The sequence below is a fragment of the Propithecus coquereli genome, unplaced genomic scaffold (genome assembly GCF_000956105.1).
Source record: "Propithecus coquereli isolate 6110/MARCELLA unplaced genomic scaffold, Pcoq_1.0 Scaffold939, whole genome shotgun sequence".
In the NCBI taxonomy this organism is placed as follows: domain Eukaryota; kingdom Metazoa; phylum Chordata; class Mammalia; order Primates; family Indriidae; genus Propithecus; species Propithecus coquereli.
In genome coordinates, this window is record NW_012155718.1 from 189,201 (window position 1) to 194,642 (window position 5,442).

Consider the following 5,442-nt stretch of genomic DNA (forward strand, 5'->3'; position numbering starts at 1 on the left):
CCTCTTGCCATGTGATCTCTGCACACGCCAGCTCCTCTTCCTTTTCTGCCGTAAGTGGAAGCAGCCTGGAACCCTCACCACGTGCCCAGTCTTGAACCTTCTGCCAGCAGAATTGCGAACCAGATAAACCTCTCATCTTTAGAAACTGTGCAGCGTCAGGCATTCGTTTATAGCAACACTAAAAGGACCAAGACACTCCCCTTTTAAATGTTCACTCTGTGATTTCCCTTTTGAAACCCAGCTGCCCAGCTGGGAGGAGTCCAAGCTGTGTGAGGCCACGTGGAGGAGAGGTGGGCTCTCCGGCAGCCTTGTCAACCGTGAGTGAGCCATCTTGGACGTCTCCGCTCAGAATAGCCCACTACCGCCCCGGGTGACCACAGCCCATTCGTGATCTGTCAGTGTCCAGAATGTGATGGAAAACAAAACAGTTGTCATTTTGAGCCACTAAATTGGGGTGGTTTGCTATGCAGCAATAGACAACACAAATAACTTCTTTTAACGTGTCTGGGAATTCTGACTTTTTACTGCACTGCTGTCACCTCCCGGCTTTCCTGTAAGCTGCGGCGTTAGACGCCATTGGCCACTCTCTTTCTGTCTCGGCTCTCTGTCTCTTGAGCTCTCTTATGATAAACTCGGTGTGCTGGAACCACCTTAATCTATGTCCTAAGATTCTCTCCATACTCCCCGAAATGCTTGGAAGGCAACGTTCGCACCCCAGGAAGAACACGAGATTTGGAGTCTCGTGGCTTAAGTTCAAGACTTGGCCATTGCACTTACCACTGCTGGCCCTTGGGGAAGGGTTCGAATCTTCTGAGCCTCATGCTTCTCTCCTCTGCAAACTGAGGGTGATGATGTAATTTCCTCACAGAGCGGAGGGATGGTGCGAACGCGACCGCGTGTGTGAAAGCACTTTGGAAACGGCCCAGTGTCCCCTCCGTATGGTAATTATCATTACTGTGCCTCATCATGCAATGAGGACTGTGCACGGGCTCGTCCGCCCACAGGCCCGCTGTACATTGTGTTGCCGAGTCCTCCCCACTCTGGGGGACAAGATCACTAAGGGGAAGTAATTATCGTCACTGTCATCTTCATTGACACCATCATCGTCACTATTGTTATAACTGTCAACACCAGGAACCATTTCTTGAACATCCACCAAGGTACACCTGTGTCAGATTCTCACCGGGATCTTCCAGGTTGTGTGTGACCCTCTTTCGTGGGTGAGAAAGTCAAGGCTAGTCCAGGTTAATCCACTTGTTCAGGATCCTACAGACGTAACTGTGGCTCATTGGAAAATTAGAAACCAGATAGAAAGGATGTTTGTTATCACTTCCATGTTTCTCCTTTCTCCCTCAACCTCAGAGAACTAACAACTCTTCTTAAGTGGCTCCGGGGTATTTGAGATGTCAACAACATTATTAGGCTGCACTCCAGACGCCAATGATGCCAATGACACATTTTTTCGGGGGGAACGCCCCCCAGCATTGGGACAGTGGCAACGAAGGCAATGAAGGCTGATCTGAAGCTGTCGACATTGTGAAAGTCCACGGGCTGGAGCTAAGGGGAAACCAGGTGTCCCTGTTCTATGTGCCGCTCGCGGCCGTCTTTCAGAAGCTGCGCAGGCACTAATTAGATAGCCACTCGCTAAGTTGCTAAGCTAACTGGAAGCCTTCCAAATTGCTCTCTTTGTTCTGAGGTGTTGGAAAAAGATACCCCCCTCCGCACTCTCCTCCCACCCCATCCTCGCTTGCCAAACCTCAAGGACCACAAATACAGCTAATTATGTCAGCTTGGGTTGGCACTGGTTTTCCAGATAGCATCTTTCATTAGCGTTGACCTTCTGGCTCCCTGGCTGCTGTACCTGCGGGGGTTGTGGGTGATGTGTTGGTTACCCTGGTGACACAGGACAGTGGTGGAAGGAGAGGCAGAGCGTGTGGATGACACCCCCAACTCCTCCCCAAATTATGTGTTTTTTTTCCTTCATGCTTCCCATGCTCCCACAAGGTGGCACTAAGCTCCCTAGGGACATCAGCAGTGTGAATCTCTGGGGGTGACGGAGGAATCTGGGGTTCACTGTTGGCTGTCCCCGCCCTGAGCATCTTAAAGGGGGCTCATAGACAGTCTCCAGGGGTGAGTTTTGGAGGGTAGGCAGACAGTCACTGTATTTTATTTATTATCCTGTACCTCACCTGCCAACACATGCAGGCACACACACACATGCGCACGCACACACAGATACACACACAAACATACACACACACAGACTGCCCACCCAGCCCTAGCAGTTGGATGCTCTCAGGCACTGAATGTGGAATTGAATTAGCATCATCTATGCGCCAATGGCGTGGAATCTACTTAAGAGAACAAATTGTCTCTAAGTTCTTTAACCCAGCCCTCAAGCTGACTTCTGCGTCCAGGAGTCAATCGACATGGGATCGGGCCCTGTGAATTGGAGGGGGTCTTGCTTGCTAAACTCTATACTAAGCAGGGAGGTGTGTGGCCTTTTAAGAGACAAAAGCGCTACACAGCACATACAGAAATGGGTGTGACATCATTTCCTAGACTACCTGCTGCTACCTCCTCTGAGCAGGTGAGCCTTTGCCTTTTGCTGAGCACGTCGATCCCTTGGTCACGAATGGGTCTAGTCTCAGCCCCAAAGAGATCAGTGAGAAGCTGACCAGAGGGAGGGCAGAATCATCTCACGTGCAAAGCATCCCTGGATCACCCGCGACACCCAGCTGAGAGGAGGGTGGACGATACTTTCCACTCTTACGTCTTCAATTTTCAAAAATCTCTTATTCTGAGTGTGACCAAGACCTCAAGGGGAGATTGATTGCAAACATTCTGCTTTTTTTCTTTTTTCGTCAGGGATCGTGAGCCCACCAATACCCAGCATCATCTACCTTCTTCTTGCTCATCAGCCTTTGGGGGTCAGGGGACACACCACGAACCCAGACCAGCCATGGCGAGGGGCAGTGGTCATGTGAAACGTCATCTCAGCGGGAACCATACAATAAATCTTCATTTACGTGACATAATGCTAACAACATCGAGAAAAAGATTTGAAACTATGACCCAGACTCCCCCAAACCAACCAGATGTAGGATCTGGCGGTGACCCTTATGAAATACACAGGCATCGAGGCGAGTTGGTTCCTATAGGCAAGAGAAAAAATATTCCTTTTTCATTTCCAGTCCAGAAAATTTGGCCAGCATCCCGGCTGGCTGCGCTATATAGAAGTCGGTTCAGATATAGATTCCCCCGCTCCTCGCTTGTAAAAGTTACTTGCAGAAGAACAGGGAGACGAGCTTTCCCTCCCATATTCGGTCAGAGAACGTGTTCTATGTCGGAGTCCGTGTAGAAACTAATTCATGTGCTGGGTGCCATCAAGAAACCCGAATTTGCTCGTCTGATTATATAAACCGTGCTGAGACAAGCTGAAAGGAGAAGGCCCACCTGAGATCTAACCTGGTGACGGGCTGTCTCCTGCACATCAGCCTGGTGGCCAGCGTGGACCGGCTGGTCTTACTCCTGTAACAGCCGATGTTCATTAAGTCTGTTCACGTGCCAGGCACTGTGTTAAGTGCTTTGCATGCACTATCTCATTTAATCTCACAACAGCTTTATGGAGTGGGTAAATATTGTAACAGGGAATGGCCTGGAAAAAAAAAAATCTCTTTAAAACTTCCCCCACTCTTTTTGGAAACTGCAGCCTGGCCTGCATCCCTGAGGCAGGTTAAGTCTTTTGTTAAAATTCCCAGGTGGTCTCAGCCCCCCAGGTGGGCGGCTGGCAGAGTTCACAGGCTTTGTCTTTGGCAGACAAGAATGATTACAATAGTTAACCACAGTAATTGCCTGAAGCCAAGAACCCTCCCTTTAAAAGCTCTGTATTTTTGCCTATATTCAGGAAATTTGGATTTTGAGATAAGAAGGTCTACCATTTTTCCTCCTTTGTCTACAAAATAAGCTCTCTTTCCTTCCTCCCCAAATTGCTTGTCCTCATTCTTCTGATTCGACCTGGTGGACAAGTGGCCGAGCTTTCAGTAACAATGTTAATGTCTGAGGCTCATCTCTAAGGCTCAGAAACAGAGATAATTTATCTGAGGTCACAAAGCTATTGAGTGGGGAAGCCAAGATTTGAATCCCAGGTTTTCCCTGACCGCCAAGCCTGTACTGTAGGGATTATTTTAGGGATTAAGTATTTGAAGGATTGAGACCCATGTCATCCTCATCTTGTTGAGATTTAACTTTTGCTCTATTTTCCGGGAAAGTTTTAGGGCAGGGATCAAAGCAGCCTGGTCCAAGTGAAGGCGGCAGCAGAGGTACAAGCACTGCAGGGCCAGGTCCCAGTGCAGCATCCTTGTGATTAAGTGTAACCTCCTTCCCTTCCTCCCGTCTCCTCCTAATGACAAGGAAGTGCTTTGAAAAAGGCAAAGGTAATTTACACTGAATGGGGATGAAGTCATGTAAACAGACACTGCCCAAACAAGACTGGTGGCATTCAGGAGGACACCCACTGTTGGCCGTGCTGGGGCCTGGACTGTACCTGCAAGGCAGAGGGGCAAAGGGGCCAGTTATCAGTGGCATGGTCGGATGGACATGCAAGAAAGATGACTCCCAAACAGAATTCCCAGATCTGTTCCTAACAAGACAGATGGAACCACGAGCAAGTCTTGGGAAGGCCAATAGTTCGGTGGCCCTTTAAATGCAATTATTTTAGTATTTGTTTAACCTTTTTTGTTCTCCCAAAAAGAAGCTGAATTTCAGGTTAGGCAGGAGATTCCTGGTGGTGGCATTCAGCATTTGTGAAATCCTGTTCCACAAAGCAAAAGTCCTGCAGTGAACAGAAATCTGTTTAGGGGTCAACCCATTTTCCAGACTACATCTCTTGCGTTCTCATCTACCAACTGCAGTAGCTGTCTTTGGTGTGTTTAAAAAGTGTCTGAATTCCACCTGTGGCCATAATGGAGACACAGGGACAAGAGTTAGCCCGCCACCTTAAACAACTAGAAAGTCAGACAAAGTACCTGAAGCGATGGTTTTCAGACACTGCAAACAGGCAGCTCGGCACTGCTCCCTGGGAAGGGAAGCAAGAGCAGTGAGCTTTGCGATACGTGAGACGAAAATACACGGAATGAGACGAAAAGCAGATTAGAGCCTTCAGAAGAAAATATTGTGAATTTGAAAACGTAGCAATGGAAACTATCCAAAACAAAGTATATAGAGAAAAAGACAAAAAATAAGAATAAATAAACAGGGCATTCACGGCCTATGCGACAGTATCAGTATCAAGTGACCCAACATACGGGTAACTGGAGACTCAGAAGGTGGGGAAGGGGGTGGGAAAAATTGGAAGAAATAATAATGGCCAAAACATTTGCAAATTTGATGAAAACTATAAACCTGCAGATCCAAGAAGCCCAAGAAACTTCCCCCAAAAGA